This window comes from Macaca mulatta, chromosome 9 (genome assembly GCF_049350105.2).
Source record: "Macaca mulatta isolate MMU2019108-1 chromosome 9, T2T-MMU8v2.0, whole genome shotgun sequence".
NCBI lineage: Eukaryota > Metazoa > Chordata > Mammalia > Primates > Cercopithecidae > Macaca > Macaca mulatta.
This window is the reverse complement of record NC_133414.1, coordinates 123,196,855-123,213,574: the sequence shown is the minus strand read 5'-3', so window position 1 is coordinate 123,213,574 and position 16,720 is coordinate 123,196,855. Positions and strand designations below refer to the sequence as shown.

Below are 16,720 nucleotides of genomic sequence, written 5' to 3'. Positions count from 1 at the left end.
CCCAGAATGGTAGATCCACTGACAGCTTGCACAGCGCACCTGGAAAAGCCACAGACACTCAACACCAGCCCCTGAAAGCAGCCAGGAGGGAGGCTATACCCTGCAAAGCCCCACAGGGGCAAAGCTGCCCAAGACCATGGGAACCCAGCTCTTGCATCAGCATGACCTGGAGTCAAAGGAGATCATTCCTGAGCTTTACAATTTGACTGCCCTGCTGGATTTCAGACTTACATGGACCCTGTAACCCCTTTGTTTTGGTCAATTTCTCCCACTTGGAATGGCTGTATTTACCCAATACCTGTGCCTCCATTGTATCTAGGAAGTAACTAGATTTTGATTTTACAGGCTCATAGGCAGAGGGGACTTGCCTTGACTCAGATGAGACTTTGGACTGGGGACTTCTGGATTAATGCTGAAATGAGTTAAAACTTTGAGGGACTGTTGGTAAGGCATGATTGGTTTTGAAATGTGAGGATATGAGATTTGGAGGGGCCAGGGCACAATTATATGGTTTGGCTCTGTCCCCACCCGAATCTCAACTTGAATTGTGTCTCCCAGTATTCCCCCATGTTGTGGGAGGGACCCAGGGGGAGGTAACTGAATCATGGGGGCCAGTCTTTTCCATGCTATTCTCATAATAGTAAGTCTCATGAGATCTGATGGGTTTACCAGGGGTTTCTGCTTTTGCTTCTTCCTCATTTTCTCTTGCCGTCACCATGTAAGAAGTGCCTGTCGCCTCCTGCCATGATTTTAAGGCCTCCCCAGCCATGTGGAACTGTATGTCCAATTGAACCTCTTTTTTTTTTCCCAGTCTCGAGTATGTCTTTATCAGCAGCATGAAAACAGACTAATACAAATAGTATCTAGTAAATCTGAATATCTGTATATTCTATAAGTAATTCCATTTTTAGGTATATACCATAGACACATACATATGTTTATCAAAAGACACATTCAAAAATGTTCATAGCAGCATTAGTCATAGAAGCCTGAAACTGAAAAGGAATCATAATATTCATCAGCAGCAGAATGGTGATATAAATTGTGGTATATTCACATGATGGAATACTATATAGCAATGCAAATGAACAAACTACAATTATATATGCATCATAAATTTCATTTGTATTTCGTGTACTTTTATATATATTTTTACTTTCATAGTTTACATAAAAAAGCTACCTACAACTGAAAAATATATATGTGACTTACTTGACAATGTAATACCCTTCATACACACAGAGCATTTAAGATCAGAAGGAAAAACAAAAACCGGTAACTCACAAAATAAAGAGTTAAATTTTTCAGAAATTGTGAAAAAATATAAAAAATAAGGGAAGTTTTTTCTTCCAGATTTAAAGACTGCTACCCAAAAAGAAGCATTTGATGATATTGCACATTACAATTCTAGCATTAGCTAGATTAAAAGTCTTGGAAGTTTAGTTCACACACTGTATTCTCCACTTTGGTTAATGAAGACAAATGCCTTTACGTTACTTGTCGCCTTTCCCATTGGTTTCATATCTTGGGAAGCATTTTGTCTTTTCCTCTTAGGAATTTTAAAGAAAGGTAACATTCACATCCAAGAATGAATCAGATGGTAACTTCATGGTACCCGGGTGTGACAGTGATAAATGTCAGTGATAATTAGTTATAAATTATAAAATTCTCAGATTAATAGTTTAATATAATAATAATAAAGCTCAGACTAATTCCATGATCTTTCATATTTCATCATGTCAAACTCTAAAAAAGGAAAAAGACAATATACTTTTTAGTGTTTGGGGGGAAAATTCAAAGTTGTGGTATTCTCATGGCAATCACAAAGGAAAAAACCTATAATAAATACACTAAACATAAAAAGCAGGGAATTAAAACATACTACCAGAGAATACAGAGAATACTACTTATCCACAAAGGAGGACAAAGAAGGAAGACAGGACTTACAAAACAACCAGAAAACAACACAATGGCAGTAGTAAGTCCTTACCTATCAATAATAACGGTAAATGTAAAAGGACTAAATTCTCTAATCAAAAGACAGAGTGCCTGAATAGATTTAAAAACAAAAACAAAAGCAAGACCCAACTATATGCGGACTATCAGAAACTCACTTTATCTGCAATGACACACGTAGACTAAAAGTGAAAGGATGGGAAAAAGATATTTCACACAAATGGAAACCAAAAACAGAGCAGTAGCAGCTATATTTATATCAGACAAAATAGAATTCTAGTAAAAAATTATAAAAAGACAAAGTCATTATGTAAATGATATGGGAGGGGGCAGGGAAGTGCTGGGTAGGGACACGAAGGGTACCCAGCAAGGGCTCTACCCTCGGGCCTGTGCCTGCGGACCTAGGTGGGCAGGCACTCTAGTTTTCGCAACCAAATGTTGCATTTTTCAAGACCACCCTGGCCTGCCATGCCCCCATCCTATGCCTATGAAAACCCTGAGACCCCAAGACCCTAGCGGGCACAGAGATAAGCGGCTGGACGCAGAGAGGAACACACTGGCGGAACAACACAGAAGTTCCTGAATGTCAACCTCTTGAGGGGCAGAGTGGAAGAGCACACCGACAGGTACCAGCAAATGCTGACGGGTCATCAATGCGGGACAATATGGAATTCAGCCAGGGCGATCACAGGACAGTCTACCTCTGGGCAGCTCAACTCCAGGGGAAGATCACCTTCCCACTCCATCCCTCTTAGGGCCTCCCCATTCAACTCGCTGAGAGCTACTCCACTCATTAAAACTTTGCACTCATTCTCCAAGCCCACATGTGATCCAATTTTTCTGGTATACTAAGGCAAGAATCTGGGATACAGAAAGCCCTCTGTCCCTGCGATAAGGCAGAGGGTCTAACTGAGCTGATTAACACAAGCCGCTTGTGGACAGCAAAACTGAAAAAGCACACTGTAACACATGCCCACTGGGGCTTAAAGTTCTAAACACATACAATCTACTAGGATTGAAATATGAGAAATAGAAAACCTGAACAGATCAATAATAAGTACCAAGAAAGAAGAAGTAATAAAGTCTAACATCAAAGAAAAACCCCCAGGACCCGATGACTTCATGCTGAATTCTAGCAAATATTAAAAGAACTAATTCTCCTCAAACTGTTTCCAAAAACTGAGGAGGGAATACTTCCAAACTCATTCTACAAAGCTAGCATTACCCTGATACCAAAATCATACAATAATAATTTTTAAAAAAAGAGTACAGGCCAATATCTCTGATGAACATAAATGCAAAAATCCTCAACAAAAACCTAGTAAATTGAATCTAACAACACATAAAAAAGATCATGATGATCAAGTGGAATTCATCTTAGGGATAAAAGGATGGTTTAACATATGCAAATCAATAAGTGTGACATCACATTAATAGAAACAAGGACAAAAAAAATACGATCATTTCAATAGATGCTGGAAAGGCATTTGATAAAACCCAACATCCCCTTCATCATAAAAACTCTCAACAAACTGGGTATAGAAGGAACATAATAAAGGCCATATATGGCACACCCACAGCTAGCATCATATTGAAAGGTGAAAAATTGAAAACCTTCCCTCTAAAATCTGGAACACAATGAGGATGCCCATGTTCAACACTTCTATTTAACATAGTACTGGAAGTCCCATCCAGAGTCCATTCCTACGGGAAGACAAAGAAATAAAGGGCATCCAAATTGGAAAGGAAGATGTCAAATTGTCTGTGTTTGCAGATGACTTGATCTTACATTTAGAAAAAATGAAAGACTCTTCCAAAACATTACTAGAACTGATAAACTAGTAGTTACAAGATAGAGAATCAACATACAAAAATCAGGAGCTATGATGTTAGTTGTGCACTTGAAAAAAAAAAAAAATCAGTAGCATTTCTATATGCCAAGAGCAAACAAACTGAAAAGGAAATCAAGAGAGCAATGCCATTTCTAATAATTATAAAAAAGCCACACCTAGAAACAAATTTAACCAAAGAAATGAAAGATCTCTACAATGAAAACTATAAAACACTACTGAAAGAAATTGAAAAGGACACACACATACCAAAAGGAAATACATTCTGTGTTCATTGTTTGGAAGAATTAATATTGTTAAAATGTCCATACTACTCAAAGTGATCTACACATTCAATGCAATCACTATTAAAATACCAATGACATTTTTCACAGAAATAGGAAAAAATTCCTAAAATTTTTATGGAATCACAAAAAACAAACAGAATAGCCAAAGCAACCCTGAGCAAAAAGGACAAACCTAGAGACACAATATCTGACCTCAAAATATAGTACCAAAACAGCATGGTAGTGGCATAAAAAGAAACATAGACCAATGGAACAGCATAGAGAACTCAGAAATAAATCCATACATTTACAGTCAACTGATTTTTGACAAAGGCACCAACATATATTGAGGAAAGGATAATCTCTTCAATAAATCATGATGGGAAAACGATATCCATGTGCAGAATGAAAATAGGCATCTCTCTCACTGCATACAAAAATCAACTCAACATGGATTAAAGACATAAATATATGACCTGCAGCTACTAGAAGAAAACACTGGGAAAACACTTCGGGCCATTGATCTGGGCAAAGATTTCATAAGGCCTCAAAAAGCACAGGCAACGAAAGCAAAAACTGACAAATGGGATTACCTCAAGCTAAAAAGCTTCTGCACAGCCATGGAAACAATCAACAAAGTGAAGAGATAACCTAGAGAATGAGAGAAAATATTTGCAAACTATTAATCCAACAAAGTATTAATAACCAGGATATATAAGGAACTCAACTCAATAGCAAATACTAATACTCCAACTTAAAAATGGGCAAAAGATCTTCATAGACATTTCTCAAAAGAAGACATACAAATGGCCAACAGATATATGAAAAAATGCTCAACATCACTAGTCACCAGAGAAATAAAAATCAAAACCACAATGAGATATCATTTCACCACAATTAAAACAGCTATTATCAAAAAGACAGAAAATAATAAATGCTGCTGAGGATGTGGAGAAATGAGAATCCTCATACACTGTTGGTGGGAATGTAAATTAGTAGAGCCACTATGGAAAACAATATGGAGGTTTCTCAAAACACTAAACAGTGAACTACCATATGGTTCAATAACTTCTTTGCTGGGTACATATCCAAAAGAAAGGAAATCAGTATATTAAAGAAATAGCCATACTTCCATGTTTATTATAGCAGTAATCACAATAGCCAAGATGTGGAATCAACCTAAGTGTCCATCAACTGATGAATGGATAAAGAAAATGTGGTATATATACACAACTGAGTATTATTCAGCCATGAAACAGAAGGTTATCCTGTCATTTGAAGCAACATGGATAGAACTGGAGGACACTATGAAATAAGCCAGGCACGAAAAAACAAACACATCTTCTCACTTATAAGTGGCATCTAAAAAAAATTGATCTCATGAAGGCAGTGAGTAGAATGGTGGTTACCAGAGGCTTGGTAGGGCAGTGAGAGTGGGGGTTAAAGAGGGGTTGGTTAATAGGTACAAAAATATGGTTAGATAGAAGAAATAAGATACAGTGTTTGGTAGCACAATAGGGCAATCATAGTTAACAATTTATTGTATATTTCAAAATAGCTAGATTTGGAATGTTCCCAACACAAAGAAACTATAAATGTTTGAGGTGATGGACATCACCTCAATTGCCCAGATGTGATCATTACACATTGTATCCTTATATAACTGCATGCATCCCATAGATACGTGCAACTACTTTTTTTTTTTTTTACAGTTGGTGGGATTCTTGTAATTGTAGGAACTCAAGCTAAAAACCTTAAAATCATCCTTCGCTCCCCTTTTCTCACACTTGCCATACAATCTTTCAGGAAATACGAATTTAAGGGTATATCTAGAATCTACTTCTCACCATTTCTACTGCAATCACTCTTATCCAAGCTATTGTTTGTTTATTGACCTTGCCTTCTAATTGGTCTACCTGCTTTCACCCTTGTGCCACTAATAACCTCTACTCCTCATCACTACCTCTGTATATGTTCAACACAGCAAACAGGAGCATTTTAAATACCTAATCAAATAATGTCATTCCCCTGTTCAAAATAATGATGCAAATACTAATAGCCATATATATATATATATATAAACAAAACTCCTTTTAATGCTCACATTACTAACACTAATCGTTTGGTATTCTTATTATACCCATTTTAGATATGAGTAAATTTGGAGCAGAGAGGTAAAAATAACTTGCCTAAGGTCACAGAACTAGTAGTGGCAGAGCTACATTTATTCACTTCATTCAGGATAAAAACTAAAATCCTTAGCATGACACACAAAGCCTCGTGATCTGCTTTTCTCTTCCCCATCTCTCTGACTTTATGATCTACTCTTAATCAACTTGTTTTTCCTCACTCCAGTCACACAGGCCTCATTTTTCCTTAAACATCAGCTGTTTTACCCAAAATGCCCTTCACTCAGATATAACTAAACTTCATCTCTTATTAAGACTCAAATGGCACTTTCTTAGCCAGACTTACCCATACCACCCTATCTGAAATAGCAACATCATATTTTTTCAAATACAAGTTTTAAGAGCAATTTTACGTTCAGAGCAAAATTGAGCAAAGTACAGCGCTCCCATATATACCTATTCCATATACACCCACAGCCTTCCCAGCCAATGTCCTGCTGACGACTGATACATATTAAGACCCAAAGACCATAGTTCACATAGTGTTCACTTTTGGTGGTGTACATTCTACAGGTTTTGCCAAATGTGTAATGACATGTATCTCCCATAATATCATACCGAGTTCTTTCACCACCCGAAAAATCCTCTGTGCTCTACATATTCGTTCCTCCCTTCCTCCAAACTCTTGTCAACCACTGATCTTTTTATTGTCACTAAACATATGCCTTTTCCAGAATTTAGTTAGAATCATACAGTATAAAATCCTTTCAGATTGGCTTCTTCACTTAGTAATAAGGATTTCAGTTCTCCATGTCTTTTTATGGCTTGATAACTTATTTATTTAGGGATTTCCCAGACACCTCAGGCTCTCTATGTGACCCTGAGAGGCAGTCAGAGTGCATCAAAATGGTAAAGGCATACAAGGGGTCTGGTTGTGATACCTACAGTATTTGCCACTCCTCCTCCTATAGAGTAATATCCCATTGTATGAATGTACCACAGTTTATCCACTCACTTATTGAAAGACATCTTGATTGCCTGCAAGTTAGCCAATTATGAGTAAAGCTGCTGTATACATTTAATTGCAGGGTTCTGAGCAGATGTTTTAATATATTTGAGTAAATACTAAAAAGCATGATCATATGGTAAGAGTATGTTTTGTTTTGTAAGATACTGCCAAATTGTCTTCCAAAGTGACTGTACCTTTTTGCATTTTCACCGGAAATAAATGGTATTTCCAGTTATTCCACATTCTCACCAGCATTGGTGCTGTTGGTGTTTTGGATTTTAGCTATTCTAATGGTTGTGCAGTGATATCTCATTGTTGTAATGTGCAATTCCCTAATGATAGATGCTGCTGACCATCTTTTCATGAGGTTACTTACCATATGTATATCTTCTTGGTGAGGTGTCTGTTTAGATCTTTTGCTCATTTTTTAATTGGGTTGTTCCATTTCTTATGCTGAGTTTTAAGAGCTCTTTTGTCTATTTTGGGTGAGTCCTTTATCAGGTATGTCTTCAGCAAACACTTTCTCCCAGTCTGTTGTTCTCATTCTCTTGATAGTGTCTTCTGAAGAACAAAAAATTTTAATAAAATCCAATGATGTCTTTCATGAATTGTGGGTTTGGTATTGTATCTAAAAAGTCACTGCTAGACCTAAAGGCATCTAGACTTTCTCCTAGGTTTCCTTCTAGGAGTTTTATAATTTTCTATGTTACATTTAGGTATGGCCAATTTTGAGTTAATTTCTGTGAAAAGTTTAAGGCCTAGATTTGCTTATATTTGCATATGGATGCCCAGTTGTTCCAGCACTGTTAGGTTGAAAAGAACTATCCTTACTCCACTGAATTGCCTTTGCTTCCTTGTCAAAAATGTTGACAATATGTGTGTGGGTCTCTTTTTGGGGACTCTATAGTGTTACTTTGATCCATTTGTAATACCACAGTATTAATTACAATAGCTTTATCGTAAGTCTTGAAATTGGGTGGTGTCAGTCCTCTTGACTCTTTCTTCTCTTTAAATATTTCACTGGCTATTCTGAATCTTTTGCCTCTCCATATAGGTTTCAGAATCAGTTTGTCAATATCCACAAAACAACTTCCTGGGATTTTGAGATTATGTTATGTTGAATTTATAAATCAAGTTGTAAAGAATGGGCTTCTTGACAATATCAAGTCTTCCAGTTCATGAACATGGAATCTCTCTTCATTTAGTCTTATCATTAGAGATCTGTATTTTTCCTCATGTGTATTTTGTATTTTGTTTAATTGATACCAAAGTATTCCATTTTGGGAGAGAGGTACTAATATAAATGGTATTATGTCTTTAATTTCAAATTCCAATTATTCGTTTCTCTGTATGGGAAAGCAATTTGCTTTTGTATATAAACCTTGTATTATGCAACCTTGCTATAATCACTTGCTATCATCAGTTGTTTTTGTCAATTCCTTTGGGTTTTCCATAGACAATCATATCATCTGTAAACAAAGAGTTTTATTTCTTCCTTCCCAGTCTGTATGACTCTCACTTCCTTTCCTTGTCTTGCTGCATTAGCTATCACTTCCAGTAAGATAATGAAAAGAAACTGTGAGGGAGAACATCCTTCCCTTGTTCTTGGTCTTCGTGGGAAAGCTTCAAGTTTTTTTTTTGTTTTTTTTTTTTTTGTTTTTACCAGTAAACATAATGTTAGCTGTAGGTTTCAGGTAGATGTTCTTTATCAAGTTGAGTAAGTTCTACTCTGTTCCTAGTTTGCTGAGAGTTGTAATGAAGGAGTGCTAGATTTTGTCAAATGTTTTTTCTGCATCTATTGATACATGATTTTTCTTCTTTGCCTGTTAAGGTGATGGATTACATTAACTGTTCAGTGTTTAAACAGTCTTGCAGGTTGACATTAATCTTGTGAATTCTTAGTCATTACTCCTGAAGTACTTCTGTTTCTTTCTCTTTATTCTTCTGGTCTTCACATTAAATGTATATTACATCTTTTGTAGTTGTCCCAGTTTTTGGATATTTGGTTCCAGTTAGTTTTGCTTTTTCTCCTCTTTGCTTTTTATTTGGGAAGTTTCTACTGACACATTATCTTCAAGCTTCCTTCCCCAGCTGTGTCCAGTGTACTAGCCAATCATTCTTTATTGTTAGTGTTTTTTATTTCTAGCATTTGTAAATCTTTTGTAGAATTTCTCTGCTATATTACCCACCTGTTCCTACATTCTGTCTACTTATTCCATTAGAGCCCTTAGCATATTAATCGTACTTATTTAAAATTCCTGGTCTGATAATTCCAGCATCTGTCATATCTGAGTCTGCTTCTGATGGTTGCTGTCTCTTCAAATGGTGTTTTTATCTTTTTAGTATGCCTTGTAATTTTTTTGTTGAAAGCTAACCACAATGTGCTGGTTAAAAGGAACTGAGGTAAATAGGCCTTTAGTAGTGTAGTGCTAAGTTGTGGTCGGGAGGGGAAGCATTCTACAGTCCTAGGATTAGGTCTCAAGTCTTTTAGTGAGCTTGTGCTTCTGTGCTGTGACCTAAACAAATGCTCTTAGCCTCCCTTCCCCCACTCCCAATTAAGTCAGATAAGAAGTATAGAATTGGAGATTTCCCTTCTCCCACATGGAAAGCTAGAGGTGACTAAAGTTGGGTATTTCCCTTTCCCTGAATTGGGTAGGCAGGAGGTTAGGCTCTGATAAAATAATTTCTCTTGAGGCCAGGCTTTTTTAAGAAATACAGAATGCTCTGGCGTATTTCAAAATGGTTCCTTTTTCTCTCCCCATGCTGGAAACATGAGATTTTGGTTTTTTTCTTCTCAATCTTCACTATGAGAACCGGGTAGGGCTCCTAGAGGTAAAACTCAGAAAAGGGAGGGGATCCATTTTTGATACCCCTCCAAGGTTTTGTTTTTAAAAGTTATTTGTCAAGACCTAATATATTCAAACATGATTTAATATACATATATTGTGGGATAATTACTACAATCATATTAACATATCCATCACCTTCCCCCACAAGTTAACTCTCAGACTTGTCCACATTGAGCTTCCAGCAGTTTGTCAATTATAGCTTAGGTTTTTCCTACTCTGCCCTTGGTTCCCACAAAGGTTTCTGCTTGTGGGTTTTTGATCCAGTAAGTTGTTGATTCTCTGCATTCATGTGTCTTTCTCCAATTTGGGTGGCTTCAGTTTGCTCTGTGACCTCCATTCTCTGATGGATCTAAGAAAAGTTGTTGATCAGTTTGTTTAGCTTTCTATTTGTTAGGACAGAGTGACAACTTCCAAGCTCCTTACATGTTGCATCAGAAACCAGAAGTCCATTGCTTTTTTATAAATAGTATTTATCAACCTTTAATAAATCATAAAATTTACTTACCTTTTGCTTGCCTTACTAGAATGTAACTATGGTCTGTTATGTTTGCTAACATATCCTGCACCTAAATCAGTGCTCGGCATGTTGGTGAGTGCTCAGATATTTGCTGAATGATATACATGCTGATTCTTCCTAAGAAACGAGATATAAAAAATATCAGTTGGGCACTGTGGCTCATGCCTGAAATTTGGAACACTGAGGTGGGAGGATCGCTTGAGCCCAGGAATTTGAGAACAGCCTGAGCAACATAGCAAGACCTTGACTCAACAAAATAATAACAATAATAATAATAAAATTAGCTGGGTGTGGTAGTGTGTGCTTGTAGTCACCCTGTTACTCAGGAGGCAGAGGTGGGAGGATCACTTGAGCCCAGGAGTTGGAGACTGCAGTGAGCTATGATCATGCCACTGCACTCCAGCCTGGGTGACAGAGCAAGACACCTTTAAAAAAAAAAAAAAAAAAAGATAAAGAAAAAATATATCTTAGACTTTCCCAGGAAAGTCATCAGATAGAAAAAAAATGAACTTGAATGTAGACTCATATATCAACCATACTACAAAAGACAACTGTGATAACTTTAATTTGCATTTATATATTGCAGGCCACCTGGCTTCCTTGGTCTTGGAAGAAATGCAATCTGGCTGCAATACCTGTCATTCCTTTCTTCCCCCTGGATTCATCTAAGCCAATCAGATTGGCTAGCCAGGAGGCCCTCTTTCTTAATTACTGCTGCACGCACAGCTCCAATCTCTCCCAAAGCTGAAATTTTAGAAAAGAGAATGTGACCGTGGCTAAAGCATCATCACCAATTCACAAAATCACAGTCAATGTGATAGAATCAAAAGAATACTATACTAGGACAGGTGGTCCCCAGTATCCTTATACTACTTATCAGACAGTTGGCTTAAAAACCTTTTGATTTGGTTAGTTTAAAATGGGATAATGTCTTATCTTCCTGAGAGAAAGGGGGCAGTCTATGTGATTTTTTTGAACCTACAACTGTAAAGTCACTGTCCAAGACAAAAATTGTATTTGATATTCTCCCTATAAACAACATGAAAGATCCCAAACAAAAATAACAGCAATTAAGTATGCAAATTATAGATTATACACTTAAAGTCTTGCACTTTGTTTGTGGCTTTAATCTTGCATTTGGTTTAAAAGGATGAGGAGGAAAGAAATGTGAAACTAATCAAATTTATGGCTATTACAATATATGCTTTTTCAAGTTAAAGATTAATGGGAGAAAAGTTGTGTCTGATATGGCTTTCACCTGGTTAGCCTATTTTAGTCAAGGCTCCACTTTATCAGCTTTCACCTGGCTAGCCTATTTCAATCAGGCCAGTGCAGATGTCATGGTTTAGATGGTGAGGCAATACAGTGGAGTAGAAAGAATACTGATTAAGTAGTGAAAGACTAAGGTTGTAATTTCAATGCTGATATGACACTGCATCAATGTATAAGTCATTCACTTTCCCTGGATATTCCCTGAAAATGAAGTTAGATTTACATAGAAACCAAAGAATCAGGAAAGGAAACATGAAATTAGCTATTTGTCTAAAATAATACACAACTGATCCTTAAATAAACAAACTAAGCATAACTAAAACTAAAGAAGTGTAAAAAAATGATTACCAACATTGTCATGACAAGTTTTTAAAGGTTTAAAAGAAACCTAGGTCCTTAACAACACTCAATTTAACTTGCAGCCCAAATGGAATGCTAGTAATACAAATTGTTTTTAAAAATTTGCTCTTGGACAAACAATAGTATATAATAGAGAAAAGCTATAAAATAACTGCCAAGGCACACAGGCACAAGCAAACTCTTGTTGAATTCAAATTGTTTTAAGGCTTCCCTTGGAAGAACGGTTTACAGTACAGTATTTTTTTAAGTGGGTATGTAGTAAATAATATTCAAATGTCCTACAAATGTAATTTCCATGAAGAGTGGTAAATGAAACAAATATACATATGTATGGGTATACACATATAAACTGAAAAACAGTAATGCTTAATTCTTAGATATATCATCTATGCTAACACCCAATGAATATGGTAACAATGATCATGCCCTGAGAAAATTAACTGGATAAATTATTGTACAAAAACATAAAATTTGAAAAAGTTTGCTTTTACGGTTCTCACCTGCAATCCAAATAAATTAAGGGTTACCCAGAATTACTGGATGTACAGTATTTTTTTGAAGTGCACATCAAAGGCCAAAATCTGTAAATTTATGACTTGCCTCTAAGTTGATGATCACAGAAAAAAGAAAAGTCATCTCCAAATATTTTATTAGAAAACAGTGATTACCTCAAATCTAGGTTCACCCATGAATCTTCACTGTTAACATTTTAGTCTCTATAAAGGCAATCAATGTTCTCACTTGCCCCAAGATGGACTTTATTCCGCAGTCACAGGAGGTGCTTTGGAGGTTAGAAAAATCGAATTCTGAGTTAAATCAGATACTCTTACTTTTAAAAAAGTAGGTTACTCAAAATAGGTGTGAATTCCATTAGTTTGTGATCTAAGGGCAAAAATGTTCTATCTGTCCATAGTGTGTGTTTGACAACAGAAGATATAGGATAAACATTTAATTTTGCACTAATGAACAGTGCTAGTTAAAAGACATCGAATATATAATAAATAAAATTCAGCAAAATATAATGATCCCAAATCAGGGAAAACCAGAGAAGAACTTCTTGACAAACTGGTCACCTGCCTGAGTTGAGACAAATAAAGTTCACTTTTGTTTGTATTTTCACCTTCGTGATTTTATCCCTTTTCTCTTCTTTCATATATTCGTATGTATGTACACACGTGTATACACATGGTACATCTTTACATTTCAGAAACTGAAAAATGAATCCCAAACACTGTGTGCACTTCTGCCATAAGAAATATGGTCATTTAGAGTCTAAAACACTGAGCATTAAAATCCACCACCTTCTTGCTCTAGAAAATAAATTTCATTAAAACTGGAGTTTCCAACTAATTTTCAAAGTTAGTGATACAATCTAAACTAAAAAAATCCAAACATTTAGATTCTTATCTCTAATCTCAACAAGGAAATTATTCAATCAAATAAAATATTTTTTAAAAAGATCTGGACATTTACAATGCCTGATTTGGAAGATAATATTTATAATATATGTTCTCAGGGGGTATAACTCAGGGGTAGAGCATCTGGCTGTATATATGTTCTCAGATATATGCACTTGTAATTTGAATAAATGATTACCCAGTCTTTAAGAAATTCCAGTAAAAAAAAGTTTAACAGTCTAATCACTTCAATCTACTAAAGCATTACAGAGCCAATAATCTAATCATTTAAATGTAATTTATTTTTATAACAGTATTCTTTTCAAGTCAGAATATTTTGTCTGTCTATTTTAGAACTGGGCCCTTCCAGAATACAGGCATTCTCTTCCTAGGCCTAAATTTTGCTAACAAAGCTAAGACTATGAAAAAAAATCTTAATTCTTTAACTGGATCAGGTAAGCCACTCTGGGTCACAGATGAGTTAAAAACTAGACCTAGTAGTTATCTCAAACCTAATCTATTCCACAAGGTTAACCACAAAGTAAAGGAAAAGTTAAAGAGCAAAATGAAGAGGGAAAAACCAGCATAAACAGGTTAATTAAATAATTAAAAGTCTGGAAAAGAGCAATAAAATTTTTTTTTAATGCAGAAAAATAAGCTCAATCTTTACATGTTATTTCTAAAGAGAAGATTTAAGGGAATTAAATCTAAATAAAGAGTATAAGCAGTCCTATACTGCCCTTAACATTCTCCACCCCAATTCTTTAAGGAAATAAAATTTCTCACCTCTACTACAGCTACTTCTTGATTTTTGGAGTTCATCAGGGATTCCATCTTTTTCCCATCCTACACAATCTCCCTAGGGAATCCTTGTTTCAATTACCATCTATATGTTGGATCATCTGTTTCCAGGCCTAACTTCCTAACATGTATGTATCCAATTGCTTACCTGGTATCTCCACTTGATTTTCCACGGGCTCTAAAACACATTCTCTTCCTACCTCTAAACAAACCAAAAGAATCTGGTCCTCTGACAAGGTTCCTTAGTTTAGTAAATACACTCAGATGCTTAAGCCACAAACCTGGGAATATTCTTTGATCCTTACCCATTTTACCCATTCAATCATTACTTCTTACTAATATGTCTTGCTAAGGGTCCCTTAAGGGTCATTCTTTCCACCCCTATTACTAAAATTCCAATCAAAGCCACTGTCATCCATCATCTGGATGACTCTAACAGTCTCTCATCTGGCCTCTTGGTCTCTAGTTGTGATATCCTTCAATCTATTCTTCTCCAAGTAGCCACAGTGGTTTTTAAAAATACATATTAAAGAATGATACCAGGAAAGATGACATTTAATCACATTGTGTAAAGGACTAGAATTTGTTGTCTTCCTTAAGTTTTCTTCAGTCAATTCAATAGTTATCATTATCCTTTATCCAAAAGCTCCTTTATCCTCGTAGCTTTTGTTCTTGTGAAACATTTTAAAACACAAACTTACATAGTTTTCTTTATTAGCCAATATTACACCTTATTTTTCTAGGAAACCTGCACTCAATTTCCACCTTTAGTTACCATGACATCCTAAACAGCTGAGTCAGAGCAAACTTTCTTATGAAAGTTTACAAAAGAAAACAAAAACATTTTCTTTACATAACATGGAGATCATGATAAAAATACTATTAGGACTAGAAGGCTCAGAGCATGGGAGAATTACTTCTAAGAATTCATTTCTCCATTATAGAGCACAGTCTTCATTATAGGATATAACAACAACAACAAAATCCTGAAATTTAAGGTTTTCAAAATAGTAATATGTAAACAACATAACTATATTGAAGGACACCACTGACCATATCAAATACTATGCTGCATGTTTTTGTGCACTTATGTCTGTATACCTTCTGCATGCCATTTGCTGTTTCAAGTTTTCCAGAAGAATTTCATAGTAGTAAAAAGTCATTTCTCTCAGTTCCACATTTTTATGGTTTCATGACACTGCAAAGACTGATTTCAGGTCCAGCTTCAGTTACACACAGCATTGGAAATCTTTTGAAAGACTCTATGGCAGAACGTTTACAAATACATTATTTCCATTGAATAACAATACAGAATGACTTACTAAAATGGCAATTTTTATAAAGTCGAAATAATCAACAATATAATTCAGGTTCAAAGTATATTATGTGAAGGCTGTTTATACCTTTTAGCCTTGAATCATAATTCAGAATAGCTAAGTATTCTAAGCACAGTACAAGCCCTGTTAAACATCAGTGGAAACCTAATCTTTACCTGGAGAAAAATCCAAACTGTTAAATATATCATGTTCTTATTTAGCAATTATAAGGTAACTTTCTGAACTATGTTAAAAATGAGTTTTGAGGTGGAAGAGACAAACAGCAAATGTAAAAAAAGTGTGTATTAGTATATTTTTCTATTCAAGACTAGTATTAAAATAAATTATTTGATCCACCCATAAAACATTTTTAGTAGTGGACATCAGGTTTTAAGTACTAGCTAAATTGGCAGATTTCTTGAATAATTTCTTCGAAATCATAAAAAGAAAATGGCATAGATGGCTGATGCAGATGCTACTTGTATACTGTTTAATCAGACCAGCGGAAGGTTAAATTCTCTATAATGCTTTAAAAACTTTATCTATTTTCATTTTAAGAAACAACACAGGCTGGGCGCAGTGGCTCACGCCTGTAATCCCAGCACTTTGGGAGGCCGAGGCAGGCAGATCACAAGGTCAGGAGATTGAGACCATCCTGGTTAACATGGTGAAACCCAATCTCTACTAAAAATGCAAAAAAATTAGTCAGGCGTGGTGGCAGGCGCCTGTAGTCCCAGCTGCTCGGGAGGCTGAAGCAGGAGAATGGTGACCCCGGGACGTGGAGCTTGCAGTGAGCCAAGACTGCGTCACTGCACTCCAGCCAGGGCAACAGAGTGAGACTCTGTCTCAAAAAAAAAAAGAGAAAAGAAAAGAAATATCAGTAATTATAAAAAGCAAATTAGATAATACAGAACATCTAAATGATGATGGTCACTGATAAAGCACCCAAAACTCTTATTAGATTTTCCAAGAAAGATGATTTTTTGGAGTACCTATAA

The 16,720-nt window shown here is 35.8% G+C and overlaps 1 long non-coding RNA gene across 1 annotated transcript; it reads right to left on the bottom strand.

Moving 5' to 3' along the window:
- Nucleotides 1-1,106: 1,106 nt before the first annotated feature.
- LOC114670039 (uncharacterized) lies at nucleotides 1,107-15,727 on the bottom strand. The gene is made up of 4 exons (XR_013398413.1): nucleotides 15,508-15,727; nucleotides 12,877-12,989; nucleotides 7,587-7,771; nucleotides 1,107-4,723 (listed from the first exon to the last, which is right to left on the bottom strand). It is a non-coding gene; the product is annotated as an uncharacterized LOC114670039 (long non-coding RNA).
- Nucleotides 15,728-16,720: the final 993 nt, after the last annotated feature.